The following is a 16112-nucleotide window of genomic DNA, read 5'->3' as shown; positions in this document are numbered from 1 at the left end:
TACTTGTAAATAATAGTATTGGAGTTTAAATTTTTTCTCTATTTTATAGGTGGTATATATGAGGCACATGTAGAGACTTGGATATTGTTTTTTTAAGGTGATGTTTATAAAATAGTAAAACTTGAATTTGAAGAAGCTGGCATTGCTTGATTTCCAAAGTTTGGTTAAAAAAAAGTCAAGTGTGAGAGTCCAAAATTGCTTCACACTCTATGTAAATAATGGGATATGATACCCTGTGGTCCCTTAATTTCTTAAATAAAAATTTTAATGAGGGAGGAAGGATCTCTTAATCCTTAGGGAAAATATGCTTTGTGTGGATTGTAAAATCTGGCAAATTTTGGAAAGAAGAAAAGCAGGCAGTACTCTTGGAAAAAAATAGTCTGCTTGAACTTGCCTTTTTTGAAAAAAAAAAACAAAACCAACATTCTTTCATAAAGCATGTTTTTAAAAGTATTTGCCCTTGAGCATTTTTTTCTACTTACCCATGCTTATCTTTCAAAACAAACATTTATTTCTTTCTACTATAGAGTGTGAGGAAGTTCCTTTGAGGTTATGCCCTACAAACGTATCCAAGCAGTAACTGTCACCTCCTTCCTATGGCACAACAAATGACTAAGTCAACCGCAGGCAGCGGGGAGCATAGAGCAGCGATTTCATGATGGGGGCTGTTCAGATGTTACCTATGGGATCGGTTCTCAAGAGGAAAAAACACACAACTATATTTTTGTGTGCAAATAAAATTTTGGGTCCTTTTGACCCAATGGAAAATGTGTGTCTACTGGTGGCTGCCTACTTGGAATATGATGATTTACACTTGGAAACATTTGTGTCATTTATCATATGATGTTACTGGTCTACAGCATGACTGCATAACAAATAACCATATTAAAAATTAGTCTTTTCCAGTTCATCAGACTGTATGTCTTTTTGACACCCCAAGTCTTCTCTTTGCCTCTTGCCCTGCCGTCTTTTCCTGCAGTCACTCTTTACATTAATTCTAGGATTAAGTTAAAACTCACAGACTGTGCATTTGTGGCTGCGCTTTCAGACTCCTACCCTGCCCTTTCACCCTTCTTTCCTACTTTTCTGAAACATAAATCTTCTATCCAGTGGAATTGCTTCGCTCTCTGTCCCTGCAACATACCTTCAACTCCAGACCTGAGACGCTGCCTTTGCCTTTTCAATCCTATTCTTTGCAACAAGGTTTAAATCCTACTTTTCTGACTGGATCATGGCAAAATAATCTCTCCCAGAAATTCTTTAGTAACAACATTCTATAAACTGATCATTACTTTTAATGTTGAGTTTTTAATGTTTATGTCTTGTCTCCCTTCCATATTACAGTTCTTTCAGCCTGGGTTTATGTTGTAGATTTACCTGTACTCCTAAGGTGCTTTGCCTATAGTAGGCACTCAATAAATATTGATTGATATATTTCCCTGCATTTTACAATCGAGTCATAAAAACCCATATTTGGCTTTTGTTTTTCTGGCCAGAGGGCCATTTACTGCATTAATAAAATATATATTCTGACATGATGTGTATCCTGCCTAAAGTCATTTTTGTCTAGCAAATACTAGTAAATAGAATTCTAAAAAAGATATGTAATTATCTGCTGCAGAGAATTTTCGTAATATCATGTTAAGGTTTCCAGGGGAGAGTAATTTTAAGAATTGTGGCAGTAAAACCTCTGGCCCTAGAGGATACAGATGTTCAAGGCTGTGGAATCAGCTCACCTCTCACCGGATATAATAATGCATCCTTTCTATAACATCCCAAATAGGCCTGACAGGGAAATGCCTGAATCAACTCCTCCTTCATTTTACTAATCTATTTTTAGTTATTCATAATGCAAACCACTTGGTCTTCTCTGTTAAGCATCCAAAGTATCCTTAAAAGTAATTAAATCGAGTTGACTTGGAGCTTGGAAAATGCCAGGGCCCTTCCCAGCTTCTTAGATGCTAATGCTCTTTCTCCTGGATACTAAATTATTGTTTACTCTTCTTGCTGAACTTGGCCTAGGCATGAAACCCCTCAAAACATTCTTTTTTTTTTTCAAATGTACTATGGCTATAAATACTTTTGAATGGTCTTGGGGATAGATCTATAATATTATGGAATCTATCACTCAAAGCACTGTTATTAAATACAGTAATATCTCAGATTTTATATTGCACACGACATTTTCTATAAGTATCTAGGTTATAACATATTGGGCTTTTGACATACTTATGAGTTAAAGAGGGGCCAAGTTATTAGCCTAGTTTTGCAGATAAGAAAATCTAACACAGGGAGGATTATGATTTTCACATTTATTGATAAAGTTAGGACTAGAACCTAACCTCCCTGATTCTGTTAGTTTATTCCGCTCTCACTATCTAAGATCAAGTAGATGGGCCACAGCAGCTGAGGCATCACAATTTGGCTCATGACTTTTGCTGTGGTGGAATATCCAGTTGAAAAAAAATCGTTATTTTCATACTTGAATTTTATAGGAAGCTCATTTTAAATTGTTCTGTTTCACATGGAAGATAATCTGGCCAATTTCTTAACTGTATTCAACTCCTATGCTTTAGAAACAACGTTGTTGTGTTTACAGGGAATGTTTAAAGCCCAAATACACAAAATTCCCTTACATTTTTATTTCAGTACTCTAGTTTATTATAACTCAGCTAGCTATCTATAGTGAACAGCTAACCTCTTATTAAATTATCTCCTCCAACCCCATCCCTGCTGACATTATTAAACAGGAAGGATTCTAATTATGTAGTCTCATTTTGGGGAAAATTGGGAGGTCTACGTAGAAATCTAAATGATGTGTGTTACTCTCAGAGCTAGGAAACTAGAGCCAGGTCTCATGGCACTCTAATTAAAAACTTTTATTTCTGCAGATTTATTCTGTGGTCCTTACTGAACAGATCTGCCTTGGGTTTCTGCTGGTGAGTTTTTCAGCAGGAATGCAGGCTTTGTTTCTTTGAATAGTTGAGTGCAGATTAGTGGTATGCCAATTTCCTGTGGCCTTTCAGAGCTGCAATTTGAGCCCTGTTTGCTCCTGGCCCTTGCACAATTGAAAACAATGGGTGACTTCTTTTAGGTTTCACTTCAGGGCTCTTAGAAACAGGGGAAGTGGCTAAAGCCCTACTTTACAGGTAATTAACAATAGATAATGTTTGCTCTGCATTTTTTAGAGCTGATAAAAGGTAGAAGAACATACTCAGCTCCTGATTTAGACACTGTGCAGTGGTTTTATGGATACAATAGCTGTCTTAGCATCAGCAAGGTGGTATGGAGTATCATATATATCTGACGGCACAAAACTTTTAAAAAGTAGAAGAAAAAAGAGCATTGTTAAAACACTGAAGAGTAACCAAGAAAGCACTCCCTGGAGATGCTAGAGAAAGAGTGTCATTTTAAGCCATGCATTTTGACTCAGGCTGCAAATCTATATGTTTTATGATGTGAACAATTTTCATAACTTGTTGACATTTATTCAAGGTCTTTTTGTGTTTTACACATAATTCAACTCTAGAATTATCCTGTTTGTTAAAATAACTTCAACTTAAAAAGGCTTTATTTCCCATCACATTTAATCATTAGCCACAAATATTCTTATGAAATGGTTTTAGGGGCTGGGCACGGTGGCTCATGCCTGTAATCCCAGCCCTTTGGGAGGCCAAAGCAGGTGGATCACCTGAGGTCTGGAGTTCGAGACTAGCCTGGCCAGCATGGTGAAACCCCATCTCTACTAAAAATACAAAAAATTAGCTGGGTGTGGTGCTGGGCGCCTGTAATCCCAGCTACTTGGGAGGCTGAGGCAGGAGAATCTCTTGAACCGGTGGGGCAGAGGTTGTAGTGAGCCAAGATTGTGCCATTGCACTGCAGCCTGGGCAACAAGAGCAAAACTCCATCTCAAAAAAAAAAAAGAAAGAAAAGAAAAGAAATGGTTTTAGGTGCCTAACATGTAGAAAACAATGTTTTATTGCCCTTTTATTGTGTCTTGGGTAGTGATAGGGTATTTACCTTAATATTTGGAATAAATATTTTTAGACTACTCTTCTCCCTGAAACGTATTGTGTCCACTTGTGACAAGATAGGTGTGTAGGACTACTGATTGATTCATTCAGTCCTCAACAATTACCAAGCACCTACTCTAGCCTACAGCCTGGCCAGGCACTAGAGGTGGATGGATGATGGAGACTTTGTCCTTAAGGAGATTATGGTAATCGCTTTCCCACATTCTTTGGAAAAAATGAGTAATCTCAATTTTAATACATCTACAATTGAAAAGTGTAGGCAGCACTCTTGGCTCACGCCTGTAATACCAGCACTTTGGGAGGCCGAGGCGGGTGGATCACGAGATCAGGAGATGGAGACCATCCTGGCTAACACGGTGAAACCCCATCTCTACTAAAAATATAAAAAATTAGCCGGGCGTGGTGGCGGGCGCCTGTAGTCCCAGCTACTCGGGAGGCTGAAGCAGGAGAATGGTGTGAACCCGGGAGGCGGAGCTTGCAGTGAGCCGAGATCGCGCCACTGCACTCCAGCCTGGGCGACAGAGTGGCGAGACTGTGTATCAAACAACAACAACAACAACAACAACAACCAAGCAAAAAAAAGGTAAAGACTAGGCCAGGCGCAGTGCTCACGCCACTCCACTTTGGGAGGCTGAGGCGGGCAGATCACGAGGTCAAGAGATTAAGACCATCCTGGCCAACATGGTAAAACCCCATCTCTACTTAAGATGGGTGTGGTGGCACGCGCCTGTAGTCCCAGCTACTTGGGAGGCTGAGGAGGAGAATCGCTTGAACCCTGGAGGCGGAGGTTGCAGTGAACTGAGATCGTGCCACTGCACTCCAGCCTGGCTACAGAGCCAGACTCCGTAAAAAGACAAACAAACAAAAAGACTAGGTCATATCTGATACCCCAGTAACTTATTTTTAGAGTGAACAAAGTCTAAACCAGAAGTTAGTGGCTTTTTGTTCCAAGCCACTTCTAACTAGCAACATGAAATGTCACCTTACTCATCTGCCCTTGAGTAATGATGAACATAGAGAAGTTGCTTTAGTAGGGAATTTATATGTCGTTTAAAACCAGAGCAGCTTTTTCTAAGTGTGTTTAGACACCCTCGAGAACAGTGTTTTAAGTACAGAGGTGTACAAAGGTGAAGGAGCCCTACATCAATTAATTAGTCAGTCCAGACTTGCTGAGCGCCTGGGACGCGTTCAGTGCTGTGCCAGTGGTGTGGATTTAGGAAAAAAGTATAAGCTCTTAATCTCCACTAAGAGCTGGATCAGGCGACTGACCTGGCAACCGGAAATGGGAAAGCATTTAAATCCTCTTTTCTGCTGATAAAAGTAATGTGTTTATTGTAACATTGTTTTTGAAAATGTAGAAGAGTATAATGAAGAACTAAAAATGACACATAATCCTGCTACCCATTTCTTAGTTACCAAGGGGATTTAACAATCATTTGGATACATTCTTTACCTGTCTCCTAGTGTCTTGAACTTTCTTTTCCTTTTTTTTTTCTTTTTTTATTTTTTTGTCTGAGATGGAGCCTCGCTCTGTCGCCCAGGCTGGACTGCAGTGGCACGATCTCAGCTCACTGTAGCCTCTGCCTCCCGGGTTCAAGCAATTCTCCTGCCTCAGCTTACTGAGTAGCTAGAATTACAGGCGTGCGCCACCACGCCTGGCTAATTTTCGTATTTTTGGTAGAGATGGGTTTCACCGTGTTGGCCAGGCTGGTCTCAAACTCCTGACCTCGTGATCCTCCTGCCTTGGCCTCCCAAAGTGCTGGGATTACAGGCGTGAGCCACTGCGCCCAGCCATGTCTTGTACTTTCTAAAATAAAAATTTAGGGGAACACTCCTCTGCTTTTATTTTTTATGATCTTCTAAAACTCATTGAACCTTTTAGAATTGAGGATTTTAGTGATCTTTCAGAAAACAGCCACTCTGAAAACCAAAATTTGTGTTTTGTTTCATTAACCTTCCTCCTTTCTATCTTCTTAATAAAGTGAAATTCTTTTCGGAGAGTTGAAAAAGAGAAAAACTCAACTCGTCCATTTAAGCTTTCTAGTATTTATCCAGCTAAGCACATTGATTGCAGGAAAACTAACACTGATGATAAGCAAAAGAGCACTAAGGAAGTTTGGATTGCCAGTGAAAATGTACAAGTTCAGTGGCAAGAATATATGTTTGTATTTTTTTTTTCTTTTTATTTATTTTTGAGACGGAGTCGTGCTCTGTTGCCGAGGCTGGAGTGCAGTGGCACGATCGCGGCTCACTGCAACCTCCGCCTCCTGGGTTCACACCATTCTCCTGCCTCAGCCCCCCGAGTAGCCGGGACTACAGGCGCCCGCCACCACGCCCGGCTAATTTTTTTGTATTTTTAGTAGAAACGGGATTCCACGGTGTTAGCCAGGATGGTCTCGCTCTCCTGACCTCATGATCCGCCCACCTCGGCCTCCCAAAGTGCTGGGATTACAGGCGTGAGCCACCGCGCCCAGCCATTATGTTTTTTATTTAAAAGAAACTGTAACTATCTAATACTGCCAACAATTACGACAAAATAATCTTGTAAAGAAAAACTTCAAAAAAATGTGAACCTGATTTTGCTGTGAGAGCCAAGCAGCTGTTCCATCCCTCCCAGCACCCCACTGCTCTACCACTTTTTATGTTAACCACCGTTAATCATGCTAATAATTTCCCTTAAGAAACTTTGCCTCTGAAGACTAACACTTATCATTTTACCCAGGGTGACTGGGTTAGAATTATGTAACCAACTTTATTATCACTGTCATTAAAATCAGCATATATTTCATTCCGGTTGTACAGGAAGCAATTGCTTAAAGTATCCATTTAAAATATGACTTAATGTTTACATAGTGAACTTGTATGTTTATCATGTCAAAGCCTCAGAGAAGTATTCTGTTCTCCTTAAGTGCTGTGAATGGCTGCTCAGTTACATACAGTTGTGATTGGCTATGTGTACATCCACATAGTTATTGATATTAAAAAATATGAAAATGATACTGTAGAATGCTCAAGTTCTATTATTCTCTTGTTCCATGGATTAAAGGAACTTTTTAGTTGTAAGTAGTGTCTTCAGTGCACATCATTCTCATACTAGAACGATGACATCTTTCATCTTTTCCGATGAAAGAACTCATTTGCTAAAACAACTGATGTACTTAGGAAGAAGTGACGACCTTTTTATGTAATTAACCTTTTACTCCTAGATAGGTAGGTGTTCCGCCAAAAATTAAGGTATTTTAAAGCAGCAATGAGCTCACTTAATTTCTCTGTTTTAAACAGAGTGCTTTTGATGGTTTACTAGACACGACATCACAGTTTCCTGTTTCATATTTGAATTAAGCAGGGTTGGAGAAAACTATTTGCCGTAAGTTTTGAAACTCTAGGGACAAAAAGCCCCTGAAAAGAAGTCTCAAGCATAGTGGCTTTTTAAAATTATATAAGGGAATTAAAACCGCAGTACTGATGAGCCAACAAACACGCTCTTCCTCCCACCTACCCCCTAAAAGAAAGAGAAAAGTGAAAATGGGAGAAATTGAATGATGGAAATCATTAATTAAGCCTGTCATTCAATCATAAGGGCTCTCAGCATTAAAAAAAAAAAAAAATTCCTCCCTAATCACAACCAATGTAGCAGTTTGTGTCTTGGCAAAATTGTGTTTCATGTTCTCAATTGAAAAAGGAAAATTTAAGGTACAGTTAAATTTTAAGGCTCAATAAATTACTTGTAGTTAGAACTTAGTGGTGATAGAGGAGGTAGGACTGGGATGTTTAATAATGTGGTAAATAAAGAAAAAATACTGAAGCTTTTTTTTCAATTATTAGGGAATTTTAAAAAAGATATTTGACACTACATATAACTCTCGTGTATGCGTACGTATTATTTAATTACTTTTTTAAAAAGCAACCACAAACTGCTCTACAGAAAAGAAGAAACTTCTGGGACCCATGGAAACCACTGGTTTCTTCAGAGTTACACTCAGTTCCTAGAGAGGAACTGGTAAATATATGACTATTAAATTGAAATGATAAATTACAATAATTTTTAAAGACGGAAAAGAAGAATTTTAAATGAGCAATTTAACATAAATGTTTTGTAAGCCCGATCTATATACACCCATAATGAGGAGTTAGGATGCACTAAATTCTCTCAGAGAAGCAATCTAAAATTCCTGAGCCTTTGGAAGAACAAATGATCATTTCCTGAGGTGAGTGGAGGGAGCAAAAGTGGTTGGGGGCAGGATGGAGGGTGGAGAGGGGGGGGTGGGTGGAGACTATGGGCCAGGCTCCCGGTGTATGGTAGTGAATAAGACAGACATGGAGTTTACAGTCCTTTCTCCTCTTTTCTCCTAATTACATAGGCAGAAAAACCTTTTTGAAACGTTCGTATTTTCAGTACTAGTACCTTCCTAGCTCTGTATTCCAGATATTGCTCCCTTAAGAGAGGAAAGAGATTTTTCTCTTGTGAGACTTGTTTGTTCTATGAAACTCAAAAAGTCTGGTCATTTCCCATTTTCCATATAGAAGCCCAGATCACCAAGTAGTGCAGCCATCAGCTGGGGTCCCTGTCATGTCAGTTCTTAGTGCCAAAACATGGGATTTGAGCTCTGCTTATTTTGTGATTGAGTCCTCTTCAACCAAAGGCTGCTAGGATTGTTTCTGTAATCTCCAGTCACTGAACTTAATACTCAGTCCCAAATAACTTACTTTACTTATGGTTTGTTTTTCTCACTGTATTATAAGTTCCCCCAAAGGCTTGAGGTCTCTTTTTTCTATCCTTTCACCAAAATTATAGCTCACTATACAACGAGCTTATTATACCCAGGAATAGCTGCACACCATTCTAAGAACTTTACAAGAATTATTTTATTTGATCTTCTCAAAAATTCTATGAGGTCGCTAGCATTATTATTCTCTTTTCCAGATGAGGAAACCCAGGCACTGTGAAGTGAAATAACTAGCCCAGTTTCCCACAGCCAAAACTGCGGGAAACCAGGATGTTAACTGTGGTTAATTGACTGCAAAGCCTGTGCATAATTGGAGCTTACACACTACCTCCGATTGCTGCAGCCACAAATTTCTAGGAGAGTGGCCATTGCTACTTTTCTACGAAAATAGAAATCAAGAAACAAAGACCAACTCTGAATGAAAACGAGAATGATTGTATCTTTTATTTTAAAAGGACTTAACATTTTTCCTTTTTCCCAGCCTTAAAATAATGCAAATGTGTTTTTGTACTTTGGCCTGTACCTCCTTGGGTTGGGGATGGAGATGATAGGTGGGTGGAAAGGGGTAAATTTTAAAGTCTCTTTTATTAATACAAATGGATAATGTCTTAACTTTATTGATGCAGAATGATACCATGTTTAATAAGATTCTAAAATTGAGTTGAGCCAACCAAACTTGATGGGAGATGGGGGAATATGTAGGTCAACGGCTGATCTTTCCAGCCTAGCAATGACCATGAAAGGACTTATTTTGATTCATGATTTAAATTTGTACCATGCTATATTATATGTGCTTTATATAGATCACTTGCCTTTTCTTTTCTTTTTTCTTTTCTTTGCTTTGTTTTCATTTTTATTTTTTTTTGAGACAGGGTCTCACTCTGTTGCCCAGGCTGGAGTACAATACTGCAATAATCAACCATACCTCACTGCAATTTTGAACTACTAGGCTCAGGGGATCCTCCTGCCTCAGCATCCCAAGTAGCTGGGTCTATGGGTGTGTGCCACCACACCTGGCTAATTTGTTATTTTTTGTAGAGACAAGGTCTTGCTTTTATTTTCCAGGCTGGTCTTAAACCTCTCGTCTCACGTGGTCCTCTTGCCTCAGCTTCCCAAAGTGCTAGCATTACAGGCGTGAACCATTGCATTTAGCCGCCTTTGCTTTTACTAACGGCTAACCCCAACTCTAGGGAAGTATCTAAGATCATGCAAATAGTTGGCTAGTCAGTAAATAACATTGAAATTCATTTCCTGAAAACTATATAAGGAACCATGAAGAATCAACAATTAGATAGTAAGCCTTGTAAGAGTAGGGATTTTCTTCATTAACTTTTGAAACTCCAACACCTAAAACTGTGCTTGGCATATAGCACTGCTGGCACTCAAAGTATTAGCTGAATAAGTAGACACTGCTCTAAAGGAGTCTTCAGTCTAATTGAGTGAGATGAGACCAATATTCAGACAACAACCAATAAATGCTATGGTATGACCTCTAGTGAAGTATGTCTTTTTATCTTTTAATTTTTAATTTTTATGGGTACATAGTAGGTCTGTGTATTGATGGTGTACATGAGATATTTTGATACAGGTGTACAATGCATAATAATCACATCAGGTAAATGAAGTATCCACTACCTCAAGCATTTATCATTTCTTTGTGTTACAAATATTCCAATTATACTTTTAGTTATTTTTAAATGTACAGTAAATTATTGTTGACTGTAGTCATGCTGTTGTGCTATCAAATACTAGATCTTATTCACTCTAGCTATACTTTTGTGCCCATTAACCTTCCCCACTTTTTCACCCCCTCCCTAGTACCCTTCCCAGCCTCTGGTAACCGCATTCTACTCTCTATCTTCATGAGTTCAACTGTTTTAATTTGTAGCTCCTACAAATGGGTGAGACCATGTGAAGTTTGTCTTTCTGTGCCTGGTATATGTTACGTAACATAATGTCCTCCACTTCCATCCATGTTGCTGCAAATGACAAGGTCTCATTCTTTTTTATGGCTAAAGAGTACTCCATTGCATATATGTACCATATTGTCTTTATCCATTCATCTGTTGATGGACACTTAGGTTGATTCTAAATCTTGGCTATCATGAATAGTACTGCGGTAAACATAGGAGTGCAGCTATCTCTTCAATATACTGACTTCCTTTCTTTTGAGTATATACCTAGCAGTGAGATTGTTGGATCATATGGTATTTCTACTTTTAGTTTTTTTAGACACCTCCATACTGGTCTCCATAGTAGGTGTACTAATTTATATTCCCACCAACAGTGTATGAGAGCTCCTTTTTCTCCACATCCTCACCAGCATTTGTTGTTTCCTGTCTTCTGGATATAAGCCAATTTAACTGGGGTGAAATGATATTTCATTGTAGTTTTGATTTGCATTTCTCTGATGATTAATATGTTAAGCACTTTTTCATATACCTGTTGCCATTTGTATGTCTTCTTTTGAGAAATGTCTGTTTAGAAATTTTGCCCATTTTTAAATAGGATTATTAGATCTTTTCCTATAGAGTTGTTTGAGCTCCTTATGTATTCTGGTTATTAATCTCTTGTGAGATGAATAGTTTGCAAATATTTTCTCTCAATCTGTGTGTTGTCCCTCCATTTTGTTGATTGTATCCTTTGCTGTGCAGAAGCTTTTTAACTTGATGTGATCCCATTTGTTCATTTTTGCTTTGGTTCCCTGTGCATTGGGGCTATTACTCAAGAAGTCTTTGCCTAGACCAAGGTGCTGGAGAGTTTCCCCAATGTTTTCTTTTAATAGTTTCATATTTTCAGGTCTTAGATTTAAATCTTTAATGAATTTTGATTTGATTTTTGTATATAGTGGGAAACAGGGGTCTGGTTTCATTCTTCTGCATATGGATATTCAGTTTTCCTAGCACCATTTATTGAAGAGTGTGTCTTTAATATATGTTCTTGGAATCTTTGTCAAAAATGAGTTCACCATAGATATGTTTGTTTCCGGGTTCTCTATTCTGTTCCACTGGTCTATTGCCTGTTTGCATGGTAATACCATGCTGTTTTGGTTACTATAGTTCTGTAGGAAATTTGAAGTAGGGTAAATTATGATTAAAATATGATTCCTCCAGTTTTGTTCTTTTTGCTCAGGATGGCTTTGGCTGTTCTAGTTCTCTGGTGGTTCCATATAAATTTTAGGATTATTTTTTCTATTTTTGTGAAGAATGTCACTGGTATTATGATAGGGATTGCATAGAATCTGTAGATTGCTCTGGGTAGCATGGACATTTTAACAATGTTGATTCTTCCAATCCATGAACATGGAGTATCTTTTCCATTTCCAGCATCAATTTTTTTTTTCTTTTTCTTTCTTTCTTTCTTTTTTTTTTTTTTTTTGATAGAGCCTCGTTCTGTCACTCTGACTGGAGTGCAGCAGCACAATCTCAGCTCACTGCAAGCTCCACCTCCCGGATTCACGCCATTCTCCTGCCTCAGCCTCCTGAGTAGCTGGGACTACAGGCGCCCAGCACCACGCACAGCTAATTTTTTGTATTTTTAGTAGAGACCGGGTTTCACTGTGTTAACCAGGATGGTCTTGATCTCCTGACCTCGTGATCTGCCCACCTTGGCCTCCCAAAGTGTTGGGATTACAGGCCTGAGCCAGCACACACAGCTGGCATCAATGTTTTCTAGTTTTCATTGTAGAGATCTTTCAGTTCTAGGGAAGTATGGATTTTAAAACAAAGCTCCCCAGATAATTCCCATGATCAACCAGGTTAATGTCCCTTGGCCCAGTTCAGAAATTCTCAAACCTATTTTCTAATAGAACAATTTATGACCAAATAGTATTACCTGAAAGTCAGTATAAGAAAGAGATTAGTATGTAGTCAAACCACATGAAGTAAAGGGGGTTCTGGGGAGCCTTTCTTTTTCCCTGACCTTTTCAGCCTTTCCTTTCTTCCTTCCCCACAACCCCTTGGAATAGTGGTAAAACCATGGATCTAATTACCAAATGTGCAGTCATTCATGGAGCGCTTTCAGGGAACCTACGGACCTTTGAATGATATGCAAAAAAGTGTGTGTGTGCTTCTTTCCTGAGGACAAGACACACTATCAAATAATCTTTGACCTAAAAAAAGGGTAAGACCCACGCCTCCCCCATACAAGAAAGGCACTTTCTTTCTATGCATAAACTTTTTTTTTTTTTTGGTGGGCAATTACTGAAGGTTGGATACTTTGTAAAAAAAATCACAAGCATGATTTTTAGATGCTGTTCCTTATCAGCTGGAAACTAGACTGGAACCATTAAACCATTTCACCTGGATTACTGTCACATAGCAGTCAGATAATACTTACTTCACCATCTTTTCTCCGGTTGAATTTGGCCCAGATTTTTTTGTTCTTGATCTACCTGAGTCTTCAGTTTCCAAAGAATCCTCTATTACAGGAAAAGAAACACAATCTCAAGACTTTTTAATAACAAGTGCAAGACAGCCTTTCATACACATACATGTGTGCTTTTTCCAGAAGTTTACTTTACCAATAGTTTTTTTTAAAAAACCATTCTAACCAAAATAGATATTTTTTAAAGCGTCATATAGAATGATGCTCAAACATTGCTTAACTGATCCCTGGACTTTCTGTACTGCCAGGTAAAGGAATATTGGGAAAATACGGAGTATATACACTTTGGTTCTTTATTTCTGGTGTTCTGTTTCTTCTTCGAAAGCTATTGCAAAATTAATATACATATGTAGATTAATTTAGCATGCTTATTACTCCTAGTACCAAATTGTCCTGTATTAAATAGGGATCACTGTTGTTCTCTGAAGGGTAGTAAGCTAGGTGGTAAACTCACTTATAAAATATTGACTTGGGGTCAGGCGCGGTGGCTCACGCCTGTAATCATGGCACTTTAGGAGGCCAAGGCGGGTGGATCACCTGAGGTCAGGAGTTTGAGACCAGCCTGGCCAACATGGAGAAACCCTGTCTCTACTAAAAATACAAACTTAGCTGGGCGTGGTGGCGCATGCTTGTAATCCCAGCTACTCGGGAGGCTGAAGCAGGAGAATCGCTTGAACCCGGGAGGCAGAAGTTGCGGTGAGCCGAGATCACACCATTGCACTCCCGCCTGGGCAACAAGAGTGAAACTCCGTCTCAAAAAAAAAAAATTGACTTGGGTTACTAGGGTAAGTGGAGGCAAGACAGCTACAGGATATTATTCACCACTCTTTCAGATACGGCACTTTCTCCTCACTTCAGTTGGATTTGATCATTTAGTTCAACACATTTATAAAGTTTCTGCTAGAGTTCTGGTGATACAACAGTGAACAGGTAGCTACAGTCCTCTCCCTCACAGAGCTGATGCGCTAAGTAGAGACACAGACAATTATAAACAAGCAATGGTAATATGCTATAGTTAGTGCCACGGTGCTGTGGAAGTAATGTGTTATATGAACATGCTAAAACAGATGAATAACAGTTTTTTTTCTGGGATGCTTGTCTTTCCTATCGTGACATATGGAAAAATAATTGCATTAGTCTGTTTTCACGCTGTTAATAAAGACATACCTGAGGGACTGGGCAATTTACAAAAGAAAGAGGTTTAATGGCCTCACAGTTCCACGTGGTTGGGGAGGCCTCACAATCATGGCGGAAGGTGAAAGGCACCTCTCACATGGTGGCACACGAGAACGGAACTTGTATAGGGAAATTCCCTTTTATAAAACCATCAGATCTCATGAGACTTATTCACTATCATGAGAATAACATGGAAAAAATCTGCCCCCATGATTCAGTGACCTCCCACCAGGTCCCTCCCACAACACGTGGGAATTGTGGGGCTACAATTCAATTTGGATGGGGACACAGCCAAACCATATCAATAATTATATATATATTCCATGTGGAAGCTATTTGGGAAGTCCCTACCCTTCCTTTTCCATAGGGCATTATGTAAGTCTATTATTGTGTTGCTATAAAGAAATACCAGAGGCTGGGCAATTTATAAAGAAAAAGATTCATTTTGACTCACAGTTCTGCAGGCTGTACAGGGAGTGTGATGCCAGCATCTGCTTCTGGTGAGGGCCTCAGAAAGCTTACACTCATGGTGGAAGGTGAAGGGAGCCAGTGTGTCACATGATTAGAGCAGGAGCAAGAGTAAGAAAAGGGAGGTCCTAGAGCTCTTAAACAGCCAGAACGCAGCATGAACTGAGAACTCACTCATCACCAAAGGGACGGTGCTAAGCCATACAGGAGGGTTCCGCCTCATGACTCAATCACCTCCCACAAGGCCCCACCTCCAACACTGGAAGTCACATTTCAACCTGAGATTTGGAGGAGACAAGCATTCAAACCCTGTAAGGCATATGTCTAGGTCTCTTCCAGGGAGGGGAAGTCCAGGGGATCATAGTCTTTACTGTTTCTGCATCTGGGCCTACAGAATTTAAGCTGTGCCTTCTCTGTCCATCCAAACTCTCTTGATTTTTCTTTAAGAAATTACTTACAATTCTGTCAGTTTTATCCTTTCTTGTATTCTAATATGCTTCAGGAGCTATCCTTCCCCATACTATCTTTTCTATTCTTTCAAAAGGTTTTAGGTAGGAGGGAAGGTAGATACCTGTGCTCAGTCCCCATCTTGATCTCACCTTTCATATAAGGTTTAGCCTAGTCCTGCTCCACCTATTCAGTGCAAAGTTCTTTCTCCGGAGACCTCTTATCACTCCCCTATCAGAATGTAAGTTGCTTTACTTATTTCTCCCCAGTTAATTGAGACTACAATACAAGATTGACTTTTTATGGAGGTCTGTTATATTTGTGAAGACTTCAGGAAGACCTTACTCAGTTTTTTGAGTTAGCAAATCTAATACCATATTTTTTTCCAACATCCATACATGATTGATGGATTTTAAATATTATCCTAACACTTGTTGCTGATATTTTGTACATGTATCCTCTGGGCTTTTACCTCATGCAACATGTTATTTCAGTGCACTATTTTTGTGCCATAATAAAGTAAGTATTTTCGTTCCTGATTTCTTTGACTTTTCCTTTCCCTAGGCATTAACCTTCTCAGTGAGAGGTCTTGAAGTCACATCCTAGCAAATGTGCAGAATCAGAAGGGCCTCCTGTCCTCTTCCTACAAAATGCCCTGCCGCCGCTGCTTCTTTCATTGCATCTTCAAACTGCACTGTCCAGTAGCACCCCATCTCTCAAGAGAGCCCGTGCAGAAAACAGCTGGAGCTCACCAACAGCGGGGTAAAGCTTATCTATTCCCTAGCAATTGTTGCTAGCTAAAATGCAGTTTCACTTTAAAATCTACCAGCCAGTCTGAAAGTTAATTTGCATGTAATAGCTCAAAATTATCCAT

At 39.2% G+C, this 16112-nt stretch overlaps 1 protein-coding gene across 1 annotated transcript in view; it reads left to right on the top strand.

Moving 5' to 3' along the window:
- SPRY1 (sprouty RTK signaling antagonist 1) overlaps positions 1–15820 on the top strand; it is a 47978-nt gene extending 32158 nt beyond the window's left edge. The window contains exon 4 of the mRNA XM_050792661.1: positions 15803–15820. The gene's annotated coding sequence lies outside the window, so the exon portion shown is untranslated. The remainder of the gene's footprint in view (positions 1–15802) is intronic.
- Positions 15821–16112: the final 292 nt, after the last annotated feature.

The sequence above is a fragment of the Macaca thibetana genome, chromosome 5 (genome assembly GCF_024542745.1).
Source record: "Macaca thibetana thibetana isolate TM-01 chromosome 5, ASM2454274v1, whole genome shotgun sequence".
NCBI classification, from domain to species: domain Eukaryota; kingdom Metazoa; phylum Chordata; class Mammalia; order Primates; family Cercopithecidae; genus Macaca; species Macaca thibetana.
This window is presented reverse-complemented; position numbering and strand designations above follow the sequence as displayed.